This window comes from Orycteropus afer, unplaced genomic scaffold, assembly GCF_000298275.1.
Source record: "Orycteropus afer afer isolate SDZICR_OR568_19922 unplaced genomic scaffold, OryAfe1.0 scaffold00105, whole genome shotgun sequence".
Lineage (NCBI taxonomy): Eukaryota > Metazoa > Chordata > Mammalia > Tubulidentata > Orycteropodidae > Orycteropus > Orycteropus afer.
Window position 1 is genome coordinate 5,708,063 of NW_006921692.1, and position 20,741 is coordinate 5,728,803.

The window sequence follows — 20,741 nt, forward strand, 5'->3', positions numbered from 1 at the left end:
TGAAAAAGGAAAAAGATCATTTTTAGAATTTATACCGTGAGAAACAATATGAACTTTCTTCCTTATAACAGTAACCTTGTTTTTTCCTAAAAGCATTTCCATGCTCTTGACTAGAACTGAGAACAGAAGCGGAGCGGAGGTCAAACAGGACTCAGATTTTTCTGAATTACCAAATACATAAGCTTTACAGTTCAAAATTAATAGCTACTATAGCTTTAAAATCATGGATTCCTTCTTCAGATTTTCACAGTGCATTTTAGGGACTACATTTGGTTTCACTTTATTGCTGAAAAGAAGTAAATATGCATTTGGATTACCTTGCAAACACTAAATAATGTGTGCTCGCTCTGCTTAAAAATGTTTTTGTTAGCAGTATGACATGGCTATTGAGAAATTAGATGGGTTATATGGAATTAATTGGTTACAGTGATAAATGACCTCTGTGTCACTTTGTGGTGCCCTCTAGCAGGGGCAGTTTTGTTTGCCTTACGCAGTATTAGTCCAATGGTAACACTCAGCATTCCTTCTTCTCTTTCTAACAAAACCATGGAAGCCAGTTATGTCTACTTCCTCATGTGATTTGCCTAAAGCTGTTTGAATTCTCTTTTTGGGATCTTCTATCAAGCGCACTCTTAACATTCTATAGAACAGTAGATTTATATATAATATCCATTTGCATTCTAAATGTGCTGGAAGCAAAGTATCCGCTATAAAAGCCAGGGTTACCAGGACTTCGAATCGGTTCTGCCCTGTTCAGTCATCGGCAATGAATGGAAACCAGAACTGACCCAGATGTGTAAAATGTGGGTAAACCAGAATTGTAACTGGAATGGGAAAAAATAAGAGTCAATACCCTGTTAGAAACTTAGTCTCCCTCTTAGAAACCAAATGTCTTGATCCGCAGGTTTGGAACAGAGGTACCCAGCTCAAAGATGGCAGCCACCCATGCCACTTTGAATACACATTCACTCTCCACCATCATGGTGGTCACTCTCCACCATCATGGTAATAATTCAGTTTCCCGCCCCAGTCTCCCGAAAGGGCTCGCTGTGCTTCTCCTGAGTCTCTCATTTCAGAGTTTCAACTTGTAATTTTTCTCATTTCACTTAAATTGTGAAAATTTAGGTCTGTTCATATTATGTTTCCTCAGTTGTGACTGAACCAGTTTGAACCAGTTGGAAGTCTTGTGAATTACCAAAAAGCTATGGAGGAAATCTTAGCTATTGGCTAATTCCATAAAAGATAATAAGTAAAGTTAGTAGTGATATCTCCAGAAAATTACTGTGATATAAATAACGTTGCATTTTGAAAGCCTTTTGAAGAATTTAAATCATCCAAGAACTAAAATCAACTACTCATTTCTCACAAATAGAGTCCATTAAAAATTGTGAGCTATAATGGATCTTGGGTATATGTTAAATGACAAGGATATAGGTATAAGGCGTTTAATTTCCTTACTCCTGGTACTTGAGAGCAGTGGTTCTCAATTCAGGCTGCCTGTCTGGAGAGCTTTTTAAAAATGCCACTGCCCAAGGCCAACCCTCAAATTCCACTTAAATTGTCCTGCAGTCCTTTCAATGTTGTTTCTCAAAGCTGCTCAGGTAATATTAACGTAGTCTGGGTTGAGAATCACTAGTAGAGGAAGAAAATGTCAATCTTTAATTTGGTTATGTAACTCCACAGATACCGAAAGTTGAAGAAACAAGCATATAACTTGAAAACTATCTTTGGCTCTGTTCATAAAACGTCTACTGCTATTCTTCAACGCTTTCCCTTGGACATCGACTATAAATTTATTAATTAATCAATTAATCACTTCATTGACTATTTCATTGTGGGGGGTAGCTTACGAGGCATTAGGGATACAGAGGTAAAAGATGTAGTCTCTGCCCTTGAGGAATTCAGTCTGATAAGGGTGATGAACATGCCAAATGTAATTATCAATATCATGCAGTAAACACTGTACAACCAGTGTATTGAAGGTGCATGCTTCTGTAATAGAATGTTCAGCTATTTAGGGGGATGACTGGTAAGGTCAGTCTTCAGCAGAGGAAATGACACCTAAGATGAGTCTTAAATCCTGTGTCAAATCCTGGCAGTGTTCTGCATGAGATTTTTTGACTAGTCTCCCAGCTGAAATTATACTAGGCTTTATAATGACAGGTTTTTATATAACCTACTGTATTTTCAAATTCACCTTCCCATTTGAAAAAGATTTCCAGGCCTTGTCTAGTACTTTAGGTTCTTTTGAAATTGTGGGCAGCCTGGTGATGCAGTGGTTACTCACATAGCTGTGAGCTGAAAAGTTCAACTCAGCAGTTCAAAACCACCAGCCGCTCCTCAGGAGAAAGTTGTGCCAGTCTGTTCCTGTAAGGATTTACAGCCCTGGAAACCCTATGAGGCAGTTCTCCTCTGTCCTATAGTATCACTATGAATTGGATCAATTCGATGGCAATGGGATGATGAATTTGTGAAGTACTGGAAGTAGGAATAGCCTAACTAATCCCCTTTCCAGCCCCTGGTATGACAGGAAAACTTTCATATGGGCCTCCAGGTAATTTGAAGGACTTGCTGCTCCTCCCTCCCACTCATGGCCTATTTCCTAGACACAGCTGAAAGGAAGGATGACCTGATCCAGTTACTCCCCTGCAATTCACTGTTTTGACAAGGGATCTGAGACAAGTTATGAATGAGGGAGAAGAGCACCAATAAGGAGATAGCACCTCAAGTATACTTTATATAGCAGATTCAACTTACATTTCTTATAAAAAGCAATTTTAAAAAATTTTTAGATTATAAAAAAGTGATACTCCTTTTTTCTTGTTCTATAAAAGCATAACTAAGTAAATAAATAACTTGAGGAATATTATAGTCTTAAGCAAAGATCTTGTGTATTTCAAAAGGTACTCTAATGGAGGAGAATCTGTAAGACATAGCAAACCGTGGTCTCCTAAGACACATAGAACCAAGAAATTGAATTTCTCCTTTGTTGCCAAACATACACTGAAACTTGTGAGAGTCAAAACTCCGAGGGATTGCCTTATTTTTCCAGGTCTCACAAGTTTTCTACCTTTCACTGGATGCAGTGTTACCTTTTTTCTATCACTCATTATAGAGGAAAATAGTTTTCCTTCTCTGACAGTTTTCTGCTTCACACAGGTTGCATCTTTCATAGATTTTCCTCTGTGTATCAGAAGAGAAGACACAAGACATGACAAGAAAACAAACATACTACTTCCACATATCACATAGAAAAACAGTTTATTATTTTATAGGAAGTCTTATTGTAAAATGAAGTATTTCCAATTTTATGCAAGGGAAGTTTGATGGTGGTCTTAGTTATATGTATTTATAAAGTGGCCTTGAATTGATTCTGACGCATGACGACTCTGTATGTGTCAGCGTAGACCTGTGTTCTAGGGTTTTCAGTGGTTGACGTTTCTGAAGTAGATCACCAGGCCTTTCATCCGAGGAGCCCCTGGATGGGTTTGAACTCCCAAACCATCCAAGCACAAAATTAAAAGTTTGTAAATCTCTTGATTCCAGCTGTTAAACAACTTTACATCCACAAACCAGACTCTCCATGAAACAAGTCCAGTTTCATATTGGAAAGGAGGAGAGAGAACCAGGCTGCGCTGCTGCTTGATAATATCATATCCCAGTGACTGGAGAAGAGAATTAAATCAGTTATGAAAAACAGAAGACTTTGATCTAATCAGCTCACTTTTTTGGGGGAAGTCATAAAATACAGTGAATTTGATCTCAAGTGGATAATACATTAACACTACACATGTAGTTAGAAAATTATCACCTTGAGTAAATGTAGTATACAGCATTGAATTCAAATAGTGTATTATGAGCAATTTACAAGTCAGTAAGTATCATAAGGCAAGGTTTGTTTTTTTTTAAATGCAAGTGGAAACCTTCCGAAGAGTTCTTATGATCCAGATGAAAATGAGTGTTTTTAAGCCCATGAAAACTTCCAGTGCTGGTTTGTCAGGACTGTATTGTCTCAGAGAGGCAACGCTTTCTATGATTGTAAGTTACAAACCTATTGAGAGTCAGTGAGGTTACCCAGATGGTTTAATTTCCCCTGGTGTCATGCAGTAACTGAGAAGCTCTTTCAGGCAATATCAGTTCCTACATGGACAGACTGGTAAATTAAAAAAAAAAAAAAGAAGAAAAAAAGCATACTCCATCCATATGTGATGATGCTACACACATCTGTATTGGGGTCATATATTTCTAGTAGAGTTTAATACGATGATTTTGAGAGATGGCTTCACAGTCAAAGTCTTTTGAAAGCTTTTTAAAAATAATACTGGGGCACTATCTCCAGATTTTCTGATCTCATTGTTCTGCTGTGGGTCCTAAGTATCAATATTTAAAATATATATATATATATATATATATATATATATATATATATATGTTAAGAACTACTGTCTAACAAATGTCCAAAATTGTTAAAACTACAAATCATCTTTCAACACTAAGGTGAAGTAAATAAGAAACATAACTATTACTTACTTCCCTACTGAGCACAGGCAGTCCCTTGTTTAGAAACGAGATCCGTTCCTGTGTCCATAAGAATTTATAGGTAAGTCTCAACAGGTGCATAGATGTTTCTTTCCTGCAAAAGACGCTAAAGCATTCCAGTGATTTAAAAACTTCATGTGCAGCAAGTGAAAGTGATTGTTATGAAGAATTTGTTGCAAGTAGGAGTTGGTTCAAGGAGGCTGGTGGCGCAATGATTGAACACTCGGGAGCTAACCAAAAGGTTGATGATTACGACCCCCTAGTTTTATTTTGGGAGAAAGATAAGGCAGTCTGTTTCTGTAGATTTTTGTCTTTGGAAACCTTTTGGGTCAGTTCTATCCTGCCCTATAGGGTTGCTGTAAATCGGAACGGACTTGACAGCAGTGGGCTTGGGTTGGGTTGGGTTTGGTTTAGGGGTTCAAATTGTTTGGTTTGGAAAATTTACGTAACATCAAAGGACAATAGGAGTTGTCTGTAAATCAGATGTTCATAACCGAGGAACTGCCTATATAGAATTGCTATGAAAGAAAATAAATTGATTTCTTAAGTTGTCACAGAAAAAGTGTCTTTTCCATAGGATCTTCCCTTTCCCGATTTATGAGACCAGCTGCATCATTCCAGTTTCTAAATTATTGTCATTTCTAAAGATGAAGTAACAGGGGAAGTGATGAACTTTATAAATAGACTTTGCCTAAAGTATTTGGCATGAGGGGTCAAGATGTAGGCGAAGCTGGAAAAAGACTTTAGCTTGGGTATTAGCCAACAGTTGTTAAATTCTCTAAATTTCACTAAGAAAGGGAAGAGTAAGAATCCCTTTCAGAACATAATTTTTTCCCCCCTACAATGTGTAGTCAGTGAAACCCTGAGGGGGAAAAAAATGTACCTTTTGAGCCAAAATTAGGTCATGCCAACCACAGCAAATTGGAAGCTCTACTTAAAATGTAGTCTTGTAGGATTGTGTGGATCATCTTAATGTCACGCACGTGGTGGGGCCCGGCGCTTCCAGAATATGGCTGCCGGCTCTGCTGTGCAGGCCAACTCAGCTGCCTGAGTCTTACCGCCCCCGCCAGGCTGCAGTTGGCACACAGATAAGACCTTAGGCTGTGTTGAGAAGGTACACCCAGGAATATGGCCCTTTTTTTTTTAAGCGAAAACAATTACAGTTTCTTTTAAAAATAACAAAACAAACACACTTAATTTTACTTCATGATTCTAGAGGGAAAGATGTTAAGCTATATAGGGAAAGTACAAATCCAGAGTAATGGCCAGAAGGGAGGGCTTCCTGCAAATTAGAAGGTTGCCAATAGACCTGCCATATGATTGGCGAAAACAAAGAAAGAGAAAAGGAAAAAAAGAAAAGAAAAAAGAAACATACAAAGTAATGGCTTAACTAATTTATTTGGGTGTTGGCATTAGAGGTGTGTGGGGGGGGATTGTTCCTTTTCCACCCTTGAGGGATGTAGCCAAAAATTAGAAGGTGCTTCATTCATTTCATTGGTACATCTCATCACTACTAGAATATTGAGCTTCCTGTAAAACAAAGTATAGTTCCTTCATGTAAAAAGAAACTGTTGTCCTTTTCTACCTACGAAACATAGTGTTTCACCAGTGTTTCTTTTCATTATTAGAATGTTGAACTGGCCATAAAAATGCAACCTATTTCCATTATGTAAAGGAAATTTACACTTTCTTGCAGAAAGTATTAAATAAAATGATAAGGCCCTTGAGGTTTAAAAATTTTTATCACGAACGCACTAAAAGCTTTATCAAATTGTGTGAAGAAAGTATTAATGTCTGTTACACTATTCCATGTGTTAGTTCTCTTCTTTAAAAAAATAAACCGAAATTACTGTATAGCTTTTGTTGAACACTACTGAATTCACTCCCACGAAAAATAAATCTCAAAATTTTGGACTTGTTCCTAAATGAGCAAATGTATTTTCAGCTGAAGGCCTTATAGCCATCGGCTTCACATCTATGTCATATCTGCAAAAGGAAGTTTTCTTCTGTTCCAGAGAAACTTTCTAATATGTATGATTAATTGTTTCCAAATTATTGGCATAGGATGCGGTAACAGTGGATATATAATATTTTGTCTGTTACGAGCTGAACTTGGAAATTATACAGGAGATTGAAAAAATTAAATGCTTTCCTTCTATTATGGAACACTGCATTCTTCAATTATTTAATGCATGAACTTTCCTGTGTTAGATGACATCTCCCTGATTTCTCTTGCATGCTGGTTCTACATTCTGTGATAACACAGGAAATAAAGGCCCATCGGCACTGGATACTGGAAAGACTTCACAGAGGAAAACACATTTGAACTGATCTTAAAGAAAGCTTGAAGCTATCTCATCTTGTTGATACATGTCTTCCCTTTTGAGTATAGACTCTACATACCATAGTGTACCCAATAATACAGTCACACCACAACTTACTAATAGTTTGCATCCCAAAAGACTCTTTTAAGATCAGTGTTGGGAAATGAAGAAATTATTTTTCATGGGAATAGTTCTTAAATAGTTGTTAACTGTTCACATGACCCCACAAAAACCCACTGTAGATGTATAATAAATTTTTTTAATAGTAGGAATCCTTATAGATATTGTTGTAATACAGATAAATGGATTAGATTGTTCAAGTTTACCTTAATTCTTAATGCTTAGCCAAAGCTAAGCATTGAAATTTTTGTGGAAATGATGAAAAAATTTCCTAGATATCAAAGTATAGTCCTCCAGATATAGGCCTCAGAATTGTTCTTATTCCTTCAAAGTGCAGATTTCTCACCACCACCTTACTGGGGAGACTTTGCAAAATGATTTTTAGGTGACTGGGATGCTTACTGGAGTTTGAAAATTACCACTGAAATATTGCAAGTTATTTTAGTTTATGATTTCTTTTAAAAATGATTTTTCTGTTCTGTAACACGGGTGTAAATAAGCATCACTCTAAATATTTATTAATTATCTTTAACTAACATGTGGGACATATGAGGTGAAGATTTCCCCAAGGGATACCTGAGCAAGAACTAAAGGGATGAGAAAGGCATTAAGAGGGATGCATATATGCATGAGAAAGATTTAACTAAACCAGTGTTAGGACTCAGGCAGTTGGACTCCAGATTCCATACACTATCAACGACACAATACTGCCTTCATTGTCCCATAATGAACTCTTACCGGGCTACCTCCTCTGTCCCAGGTCATCTTTGAGTTTTATTGCCCATATACTCAAAACCCAGGCAAATGGTTAATAGATATTTATTAAAAGGATGAACAAATGAATTCTATTACTCCCATCCTTTAAAATTATATACTTTGTGGAGTCTTGCTAATTTTGGGGCCCCTGATATGAGTGGAGCCCTGGTGGCATAGTGGTTAAAGAACTTGGCTGCTAACCAAAAGGTCGGTGGTTTGAGCCCACCAGCTGCTCTCTGGGAGAAGGATGTAGCAATATGTTTCTCTAAAGTCTTGGAAACCTTATGGGGCAGTTCTGCACTGTCCTGGAGGGTTGCTGTGAGTCACAAGCAACTCGACTGCAGTGGGTTTGATATGACTGGAAAAGTGCTTTGAACATATTACAGATGAGCTGAATTTAATTGAATTGGCATGAAGTGAATTGGATTGAATCAAGAGAGAGAAAAGAGAAGAGGATGAGGCTGGAATTTAGAAATGGATTCTAAACGCTAGTCATAAGGTGATTAGCATATATGGAGGAGTGGAGGGAAGATTGAGCAGGATGCTGAGTTTTGCAAAGAGTGGTGATATAGGCACTGTTTGTTTGAGCTAGGCATTCACACGTTGGATTCTATTACTAGAAAATACCTGAATTTATTCAAACTAATAGGAAGAGAGCACCTTGCTGAATATTTTCATGAGTCTAAAAACAATACTTAATGCATTTAATTCACAGGCTTTTTTGTTAATTGTGTTTTATTAATGTCATTAACTTAAAAATCCTCCATTGAGACTTCCTCCATATCACCTAGACTTGGACCATAATTAACACATGCATTCAGCTAGTTTATAGGAAATGTAAAGGAAGTGCATTATTTTATCTACTGTCTTTTAAATTACTCCATTCATCAGCTGAACTGGCATTTTATCTTTTTAGATAAGGGAAGGTGGACCTATGAAGAGCCAACGAAGAAAATACCCAAACTTTTTGAAAAAGAAATGTGTCATTACTGTAGGTAGTACTATCCTAAAAACTTTCTGGGTGCTTTTCTAAAAAGCGTATTATTTGTTTTGGGGATAAACACTTTCAGATAATTTAAGAATATAAACTTCAGTGTGGGCTATATTTTTTTAAATAAATTATCAAAGTATTCTCCATAGCATGTATTAGCTCTCTTTCAGATTGCTAAGTTAAACAGCAATTAAAAGAAAAACTGTAAGTCTGAGAGAGCGTTCCAGAGCTCCCTCATAAATGGGTGTCTGTTCTCCAGGTTTCTTTAGCAAAGACAGTTTGGGGGCCTGCACCCTTCTAGGGTGCCTCGGACACTGCTGAGCTCTCTTCTGGCACATACAGCCACTTAGGGGAGTAAGCCACATATAAGCTCTTCTACAAGGGCCTGTCTGTTCTCATAAATATTAAAATTAAAATTAGTCATCATTCTCAGAGGCATGGAAGTAGAACTCTGAAGGCTATGCTGAAGAGAGTTAGGACCCATTGCAATCCTTTTTCATATCACAAAAGAAAGAATATCAACTTTTGTGACTTCAGTAACGTGCTATTCAAAGATTGAATGAATCAATAGATGTACAATAACTTTGTAAAATGAAAATACTGTACAAATGTAAGTTATTCTTCATCCGTGTTGGATTATAAGTTCCTTTAGCTTGGCTGGGGACTCTAATTTATTCATGTCTCTTTTCTCACTAGTTTAAATTAATGTACTGCATAAATGTTCCATCAATGTTTGTTATATTGAATTGGAACAAGTGAATGAAGGGTAATAATTGTTCCCAGTTCACCTGAGGGGACTTAGGAAAAACAATTCACTGAAGAATCTATTGTAAGGCCTTTCCTAATGGAGTTATATTTCCCACATCTGACTTTTGAACGACTTTATGTATACTTATTTTATTATGTTTACTAACTTGTAGTACAGTATATTTAAAGTACCTACTTCAAGAATGTATTGCATTGGGCAAATCTGCTGCAAAAGATCTCTTTGAAGTATTTAAAAGCAAAGATGTCACTTTGAAGATGAAGGTGTGCCTGCCCCAAGACTTGGTGCTTTCAGTTCCCTCATATTATGTGAAAAGCTGGACAATGAATAAGGAAAACCAAAGAAGAATTGATGACCTTAAATTATGGCAAACAATATAGAATAGACTGTAGACTACCAGAAGGAACAAATCTATCTTGGAAGAAGTACAGCCAGAATGCTCCGTGGAAGATGGCAAGACTTCGCCTCTTGTGCTTTGGACCTGCTATCAGAAGGGATCAGTGCCTGTAAAAGAACAGGAAAATGGTTATAGCAGAGGATCAATGAAAAAGAGGAATACCTTCAAGGATATGAGCTGACACAATGGCTGCCATAATGGGCCCAAACATAGCATCGGTTGTGAGGAAGGTGCAGGACTTGGTAGTGTTTTGTTTCGTTCTACGTAGGGATGACTTGAGACCATGTAACAAGAACAACCATTTCAGTTTGGTAGAGGTTAAGCTCTTTAGGGGGCAGAGATTAAGTTTCATTCACCTTTGTTACATTTCCTTTTGGATTTATAGTCTCTCAATGAATTATTTTTGGCTTCAGATTTGTTCTACTACTTGACTAATTAAATGTGTTGTCATAACCAAGGGCCTTCCTCTGGGGTAGGTGTTCAGTTCCTGTTTTCAAATGCTACTGCTTACTATACTGTGAACCCATATAGTCCTATCTATTTCTTGTATTCTAATACACATTTTAGAGCCCCTGGATAGTGCAAAAGGAGCTTTGGTGGCACGGTGGTTAAGCCTCAGCTGCTAATTGAAAGGTTGATGATTTGAATCCACCAATTGCTCCATGGGAGAATGATGTTGCTGTCTGCTTCCATAAAGATTGCAGCCTTGGAAACCCCTTGGGCTAGTTCTATGCTGTCCTATAGGGTTGTTAGCAATGAGTTTTAATGGGTAGTGCACACAGTTAAGGAGAGAGCTGCTTGACAGAAAGGTTGAACATTCTGTTCTATACCCAGAGGCACCTGGGAAGAGAGACTTAACAATCTACTTCCAAAACATCGTCACTGAAAAACCCTACAGAGCACAGTTCTACTCTGACACTCATGGGGTCTCTGAGTTGGGTCAACAAAACAGCAACTGGTTTTTTGAATATACATTTTCTAGATGGGAAAACTAAGGTTTAAAAGTCACAATGATTAAAATCTTGGTCTCTAATTAGTAACCATTGTTCTTACATCAAGTAGCTGCTTTCAATGCCCTTTAATCCATTTTGTATGAAGATAATAGACAATTTGTCATCTTTCTTAAATTAGAATCCTACATTTCTTTATGATTTCCCTTTCCCATTTAAAAATCATAAAGTGTTGTAATGCTTATCTATGTCATTAGTGAAAATCATGAGATGGCAGTGCTGTTGTGACAGAAAACAATGTTGAAAGACACTTTGATGATTTATTGAAAGATACAGTGCATCTTATTGGTCCTCTTCTTAGTTTAAGCTTTATCCAATTGATTAATGTTCATTGATTTTACTTTATTTTGTGATAAGTAAATTACTACATTGAGTTCTTATTCCTATAAAATATATGAAGAATTCAAGAACATTGGGAAAGGTTTATATCTTTTTCAAATCTATTATGTAGTCATCTAACAAAAGACAACTGATGCCTTTTATCTAGTCTTTTTATAGTTAGCATCAGTAGATGGTGGAAATAAGAGAAACAAAATGATATTCCAATCACTAGCAGTCTTCGTGATACCTTTGTTTTAATAAAATTGTTACCAAAAATGATTGTCATTTTTATTTTGTCTGAATTTCATTTTTGCAGACAGTTTCTAATTACTTGCATCCACCTAATTGCAGTGACTTATTACTGTTTTCAGTTTATTCAGTGTTGAAGCATTATGTAGCTAAAGGAACATTTCTTCTCAGTAAAATTAATGGAGGAAAGTTTGACTACCAATGCATTGGAACACGGCTGCTTGATAATTGATTCTGGTCCAAAAATGTACACATTCAGTTCAGAAGAGCTACATATAACCTACATTCTTAAGATTAGCATACATAATATTTTATCATTTAGAAAATAAAATGATTAAGATAAAAATCTTTGTTAAAATAAAGTTTTCTCAGTGTACACTTACCAAATGATGGTTAATACTAGAATCTAATGTTACAATAAGTTGAAAATTACCTTGAATTTTCTTTTGTAGGAATTGACGTACAACATGATTTTAATACCTTCTCTGATCCTGTTTCATGTTCTTTCTGTATCTCAGCTTTCACCTCTCTCATTGGTGTTCTTATACTTACTATGTTTCCTTTATATTTATTGTTATAAATAGTTTTAAGATTAACTTTTTAATTGTAGAGGAGATTTAAAATATGTACTAAAAGAATGCAATTTCCTGATACTCCGTTTTGAGTTGTGTGTTGTGGTGACCAGTATTAAACACACATTTCCATATACAGTTCTAATGTTGCTTTGCTCGTGTTATTACAGCTAAGAAGATACCAGTGTTACTTTTTTGAATATAAAGCATTCCACAAATTACTTCCATACGCAATGACCTTGGTTGTTTAGATTTTCATTTTTCATTATAGAAATGTAACCAAAAATACAAATAAAGTCAATCATTTACTTATATTTTATATATCTAAAGCACTTATGAATAAGGCCTGATTATATTGATTGCATTATAAAGTTTCAAATAATAATCACCTCAGTACTTTTTAGTACAATTAGAATACTTTAATATTTTTGAGATGATGAAAATAGATTTTATAATTTCAAGTGTTTAAGGTAAACATTTTAGTTTAGTCACATAAATATAAGTGCATAAAATAATTATTTTAATTTAAAAGTATGAGATCTGTACATTACTAATATTGGATTTTTATACCGTAAGACAGCCAGCTAGTCATCTAGAATGTAAAATCATTAACAGTCATGGTATATAGAATGTTAGAATGTATAAGCTAAAAGTTAATAGAAAACCAAATACTGGCAGATAGGTTGTTAATGCTGAGTGAATTTTCTAGGAGTCCTTGAGTGTCATAAACAGTTAAGTGCTTAACTACTAGCCAAAAGATTGGCATTTCAAACCCACCCAGAGATGCCTTGGAAGACAGGCCTAGCACTCTGCTTCCAAAACATCACATAGTTGAAAAACCTATGGAGCAGTTCTGCTTTGCACACATGAGGTCACCATGAGGCAGAATCAACTTGACAGTAAATAAACAACAACATGTCCAATATTTGTTGTTGTAAGACAGGTTGATATCAAAATGTGTAAATACATCCTGGAAAACAAAGCAAAATCTTGACATTATTTTAACAGTGAAACACAGTTCTTCATTTAAAAAATACGTTTGTGAATCATTGGGACAAAAAATACTGCCATCAAGTTGATGCTGTCTCATAGCGACCCCATAGGACAGCATAGAACTGCTCCATAGGGATTCCAAGGCTGTAAATCTTTACAGAAGCCAACTGTCTCATCTTTCTCTTATGGAGCGGCTGGTGAGTTTGAACCTTTGCCCTTTTGGAATAACTAAAGTCAGAGTGTTTGCTTGAAGTCTGGATGTTTCACTTGCTATTCCATATCGAAGTGAAGGGCATTGTAGGCATCATAGTAGCCCTGAAGAGCAGTGAGTCTTCTAAAGTCTACTCCAAGTCTAAATCCTTCTATTCTGTCATCAACTTTGGAAGTTATCATCCAGATGTTATAATCCTAGAGTAATCAAAGTAGCCCTTATTTTTTATGAAAATGTTAGATTATTTTAGCACTACAAATAGAGGGTGGACTGTGGAATCAAACTGCATAGATTCCAATCCCAGCTCCACCATTTACTGTAGCCAAGAGAAGTTCACTTTACCCATTTCCTCATCTGTAAAATGGAGATAATATTACAGCAAGGTTATTATAAGCATTAAATGACTTAATGTATGTAAAGTATATAAATGTGTGTGTGCATACATGACACAAAGCAATGATTAACAATCATTACTGTTTTTAAATGTTTACAGTCAAGTAGATTTTGCATTAAAGGCTTTTGGTTTTTGCATTTTGTGGGTAAAGTCTGTGAAATAGATTTTATAATTACCTATAAGTAGTCACTAAATATTACTTTTTTGTTTTACCTATCAAAGTTTTTGGGCCTTTTTAAAAAGTGCCCAAAAGTGGAATTGTAATGGCTGAAATTCATATTATTAAATTAAAAATGGAACTAGGGAATATCAGAGTTACCAATTTCTAGAATTTTCTGAGTTTTGAAATATTGATTAGCACTAGACAAATTCTTGAAGGAGCTTGTGGATTCATGTCCCTGGAACATCAAGGAGAACTAAAGGAGCTTTAATAGTGGTCAATCATTACTCTGATTTATATAAACACTTGTTGCTGGGCAACTTGTAGCAACCTCATGTGATGGAGTAGATATGCCCCATAGGACCTTCTGGGCTGTGATGGTTACAGGAGCAGGTGACCAGGCCTTTCTCCCCTGAAGCCGTTGGCTGGGTTCCAACCACCAATCTTAACCATTGCGCCGCAGGAGCCCCTTTACACACGTTAAATAGGAAAAATGAAGTCAAACTTTTATTGTAGATTTTAAATTACACATTTTGAACTAAACAAAAACACAGTCATTTTCATTCTGTCTCATTCTGTCTATATCATCTTATGTATGTATGCATGTATTTTTAACAAACCAGGCTCAAATCCTTCCAGAGTAACACAAGAGAGACTTCCTGTAGAATTCAATAAACCAAAAAAAAAAAAAAAAACCCAAACTCACTGCCTTCAAGTCAGATCTGACTCATAGCGACCCTTCTTGGGTTTCCGAGGCGGTATCACTACGGTAGTAGATTGTCCAGCCTTTCTTCTGAGGAGTGTCTGGTTGGTTTGAACCACCAGCCTTCTGGTTAGCAGTCAATTTTTGACCAAAATCTAAACTTTTTTTTCTCTCTCCAGTGTTCTCTATTCCTCAGTGTAAGTGAGGATGAATTCATGACATAGTCTTAATTTTTTTCTAAAAGTGTTTACATAATTTGCAAATCACTGGTTAGCAGTGCAGAGTAAGAAGTTCACTGGTGAAGTTTTAAAAATATGTCTCAACTGATCTACCATATTGCGACTAGAATAATTATAACAAGAATCAAATAACATATGTAAAGCACTTAGCATGTTGCTTTATCTGCGATAAGGACTTTAATTAAAGAAATGACCTTATCGTCATTTCTTAAAGGATGTGTGTGGGAATGTGAGTTTTTGTTTTTGTTTATCTTTGTTGTTGTTGTTGTTATTTGCCATCGAGTCGGCCCCGACTCATAGCGACCCCTCCTTGGGTTTCCAAGGCAGTATCACTACGGAAGTAGGAATGCCCAACCTTCCTTATCCATATGCAGTTGCACAATATTCTGTGAAGTAAGAGGTATTGCATAACTATAAAGTGGTATCTATTCAGCCAAACTCCCGGAAGGAGGATTATTATCGTCTACTGAATTGTTTTCAGCCACTGTGGTGTTGGACTTTCAAATATTGGTAATTAAGTTTCTAAATCATGTACCTTCTCTCCACCACCTTCTTCTGATATCTGCCTTCGAGGAAATTTCTTTAAATGGAAAATTGTCCCATATCATCCTGTAAAAGTGTTAATAATAAAGATGTATCTCAGCCAAAATTTATATATTTATTTCAGTTACATGACCCTGTCCCCAATTACTAGTTATAATTGAAATTTTGCAGAATGGAGTTGATTTACATTCTGTGTATGCCAATGATTTCTTAAGTACTATAAAAATTAAATTTATTTGAATCTACTTTTTGTAATTTAGATAAAAGTTGTTTGTATTCACCTTCACACTTGAGAAACTCCTTGTAATGCATTTGTGATCCAGGTCATTACTAGAAATTGTGTAACTACAAATAATGATCTTATTGAAAGCTATAGATCACAGTGTCTGTTCTAGTCTCCTAACTAATTATGTATCCAGTCAATCTGTTAGAATTATATCTAGAAATACTGGGTTATTCTTTTGTTTTTAACATTGGTGTTCTAAAGATGAGTTACTAAATGAAAAAAGAATAGGGAAGTTGGCATGGAGAATTGTTGCTGTACTCAGCTCTTTTTATCTTTTTCTAAATATAGTTGTAAAATATTGTCCAGGTCAGCTGATGTAAGCAGGGGAGTACTTCTTTATGTCTTCTTTCTTTTCCAATCATCTCAATAATGCTTTAATGAATTAAAATATGTAAGTGAAACAAAGAAATCAGTGCCGAGTTCTAATATGAAATTGAGAATTGAAATTGCTAATTCCCCAGATATTTTTAATATATTACTAATCTCAAGACCAGGACTAAATTGGTATTCTAGGACTAAGTGGTAAATTTTTAATAGAGATGTCTCTTACAAGCAAGTCTTATTATAACATACTAGAATAGCATTTATTCTTTCAGGATGTGATTTATTCTATTTAAATATAAGTCCTGTAAAGGAGATGTGTTAATCTATTTTTACTCTAAATACATAAATATGTCTGCTACACTCTATTCCCTAGATATATTCAGAAGCCAATATGCCTACACACTCACTTTTGTTCTGTAAATGATGAATAATATTGATAAATAAAAATTACAAATTTGCAATAGTGGTTAACTACTGAACGCTAAATCATTCTTTTACCAACTCCATGTTCTGATGACATTTTCTAGATAAAAAAAAAATGCCATCCTTACATTTGAAGAATATTCCATGTGCTTTTGCAGCAGTGTAAGTGAATGTGCAACTGAAAGACAATTCACAGTGTAGCCATAAATAATTCCTTTTCAGGCCCAAAGTGCCATTTTCAAAAAATGGTTCAATTTTCAGGATAGACTATTTAAAACCTCTTTCCCACTGGACTTTACATTCCACTTGTTTGGTACAATTAAAATGGAAGAGTGGTGGAATGGAACTCTTCCATCTATATTTTGGAAAAACATACTCACTCACCTCAATTTGTCAGTGTGCATTAAGAGGTTGGTTATTATGCAGTAGAAAAAGAAGAAGAAGGCAGCTCTAACTCATGTGACTGACATATACTGAACATGGCCATTAATACAACTTGACAGTGAGCTTGGTGGCATTACAGGGCATTCTCCTTGTAGGGGTGAACTGTATTTGAATGATATTTCTACCATAATGAACACAAAAAATGTTCTTTTTGAAATGTCACTTTTTTTTTCTTTTATTCCAACAAAAATACTTTAAAAGTAATCCTTGTAATGATTTTCTTTTTCCCTTTGTTACTTCAATAGACAATTTACTCCAAGGCATTGCTACTGTCATTTTTCTATCTTTGTGGGGGACTGCCGTATATTTAGTAGCACTTTCATAGAGGGTTGAAGTCGATTTTATTTTTATTATGAGTATAAATCTGCAGTCAAGTTTTATTACCTCACTCATAAGCAAAGTTCTCTAATGCAGAAAGCACATGTGGAGAAGATATCAGCTGAAAACTTTATGCTGAGGAAATTTCTTTATTCTATAATTTATAAAAATTATCAGCTTCATGTTATTATTATTGCCATTAGAATTTATTTATATTATTGAAATAAAATTATTTTTATGACAACTTCTTAGATGTTTACAATAGAAGATCACATCATTGCTTATTTCCTACTTCAGATGAGTTTATCCTACACGTGCGCTGTGTACAATATTCAGGAAAATGTGTAGGGAAAAAATGCCACATTTTAAAGTGGTAATCTTATTTTTAAAATCTACTGCTATTATAATATCATATTTAGTGATAATCTGTTTTGAAATGGCTTAATGAAAGAAGTTTCATATCATGAGGTTGGCGTTAGTTAAAACAAACAAACAAACAAAAAAAAAACCCTAAGCAGATCATAATTTCTGACAGTTGCTTCTATATCATATTTCAACACAGGAAATAAGCAATGACTATAAAGGAAGAGCATTTTTCTTTTCCATAATGTGAATCCATTTAAACTCTACATCTTCCTGAATTGTTTTTAAAATCTTTTGACAATTTGAATCAACTGTTGACAATAGCATTTTTAGGAGCCATTGATACAGGAAGATACATGATAATTTAGATTCAATGTTTATTTGGAAAGTTTATTCTAGTTAAAAAGTTTCCAAACAGTTGAAATTAGTTTCTCTAATTTAAGCAAGGTCACTGGTCATTGACATTTTTGAGTATCCCATATGTGTATTTTCTGACCTAAATATTGAAAAGTTGCTTTTAATCAGTGGTTCATTTCTGAAGTGCACAGGTGAATTGTTTTCATGCATAGATCTCTTAAGAAGCATTTGATAAGAAGGACGTAGAAATGTATTAGATAAGGCATGTTCAGTAAAATGTAACACTGTATTTCTCATTGATTCACCTATATATAAATTTAATATTTAACAGCATCTATTTCTAATATATTCAAGGTGATCTATATAGCCAAAGTTCCTAATTATGTTTATATTACTAAAATGTGCCCCAAATGGAAAATTGGAGATATCCTGTCTCTGGCTATAAATTTTAATTATTGCTGGTAGCCTGTATCACTGTTTATAATCTTAACTATGAAGAAAAGATTTGTCTTTGAAATGACTGTAAATAGAAAAAACATGAAAAGATATCATTTTAATCAGAAAAAAATAAATTTACTTAGTATTTTTTGTGTATTATATTTAAATTGCAAATACTGATATATTTTAATCTAATTTTCAAAGGATGGTATGGAAAAGCCAAACAGAAACAAAACAAAAACACCCTTATCTAATGTAGTAAGATTCCACATTTGAGTTTTATTTTTAGATAACAGGTCTTTTTCATTTGAATTTGATCTGTTTCACTGACAACTGATTTATAATTGTGACATAAAAAATTTAATTTAAATGATGAAAATATTTCCTTAGAATTTTGTGAGGTCCCCTAACACATGTGGCAGTATACCCAAGCTTAGACTGTGGAAACAGATTCCCTTAACTCAAAACTCACTTTTATTACTTGCATTATAATGTTGGGCACATTCTGTATTTTTGGAAGGCCTCAATATTCTCAACATAAATATGATGATGATGATCATGCTAAAACCAAACCCATTTAATTGCGTCAGTTCTGACTCATAACGACCTTATAGGACAGAGTAGAACTGCACCCTAGGGTTTCCAAGACTACCAAGATATCTTTATAGAAGTAGACTGCCTCATCTTTCATCTGTGGAGTGGTAGTGGGTTCAAAGTCATGACCTATTGGTTAGCAGCCAATTGTGTTAACCATTGCACCACCAGAGCTCCTTATGATGATGATAACCAAAACCAACCAAACTCACTGCTCTCGAGCAGGTCCCAACTCATAGTGACCCCTCCTTGGGTTCCAAGACAGTATCTCTACAGAAGTAGATTGCTGAATCTTCCTTCTGAGAAGTGGCTGGTAGGTTTGAACCACCAGCCTTCTGGTTAGCAGTCAAATGCCCTAAGGTCTAAGCGCTATGCCACCAGAGCTCCTATCATGTTGTTGTTGTTGTTATGTGCCGTCGAGTCAGCCCCGACTCATAGCGACCCCTCCTTGGGTTTCCGAGGCAGTATCACTATGGAAGTAGGATTGCCCAACCTTCCTTCCGAGGAGTGGCTGGTGGGTTTGAACCGCCAGCCGTCTGGTTAGCATAGTACCTACTTAATAGGTACAAGATCCAATTTAAATAATGAAGTCTCAGGGACATAGTATATCCACTTTGAATGTTACCACTATTGCTAGGATGAGTAGGATGATTAAACGTTGTTTCACAGGGTAAAAATGTCAAATACAAATTAAGATATTGTTTCCAAAATTTCAGCAAACTGTTCCTCATATTTTTCTTTTCCCACCTGTCTTTCTAATCTGAAATAAAATCAAACATGATAATAGCTTGGATCAGATAAAATCATCAATAATATTTTCAGTAGGTGATAGATCATAAAATCTTTAATTAAAAACAGAAGAGACCTATTAGCTCACATTGTATTGGACAAATTGAGTCTTAGGGAAAACATACAGAAATTGAGTTTCAGAGGAAGGAAAATTTCAAGTTAAGTGTAATTATATAGGATATGTTGCATAATAATAAGTCTGTCTCTTTTCTGCACAATGTCTGAATAGAATTCCAAAGATAGACTTCGATATTTTCTACCTCAATTCCAACAATGTATTGGTCCAACATTGAGCTTTTAATAACATAATTTAAATAACACACAGAGCCATGTGCATGCAACATATTAAGTAATCAAATATGTCTGTGTTTGGATATTTACGTACAGAATACAGATAAAGTTTTGTGGAAATATAAAATGGCTGGTGAAATAAATAAACCCTAGCAGAAAGGCTTTTCACGACTTGGTTCCTTTTTAAATACATACACACCACTGAAGACATGTTTTACAAAGCCCTGTATCAAAAACAAAATGGGATATGGAAAGTATTAAGGCAAAGAAAGGAAAATGACCCGAAGTGTTGGGGTCTTACCAAGTAACTTAGTCTGTTCTGTTTCTGAGGCAGTTGCCACTCATGTTTTTCTCCATCCGCCATACCCTTCTTCGCCTCCTGGGGTGGCACTGGAGGAAGGATGGTAAGTTTCATGAGCAAATGGTTGTGCTAATCATCATATACATCTCCAGTTCAGGCATTTCACTACCAGAATGGTGCCTGTTCTTAATTTTAAGACTTGTGGAGAATGAAAAGTTAATATTGTAAAAAATCAATAAGATCCTAATCTAGTATATCACCATGAAAAAAAATGCACACACACACACACACACACACAATCCAGATCCTCATAAATGCATGAAAGATTTGCCTAGGATATTTGAGATGCTGGCAGACATTCAGAGAACTAAGTACAGATAAGGGGTGTTTCCTCCTTTATCTCTCACTGTTCTCTCCTCCTAAGGATGTTTTCAACATATTTAATGAGAACTAAAGTTGTGACAAAGAAATCACCATAATATTTCCCACTTACTTACTTACCGTAATTTTGCTGACTGTTGGTGT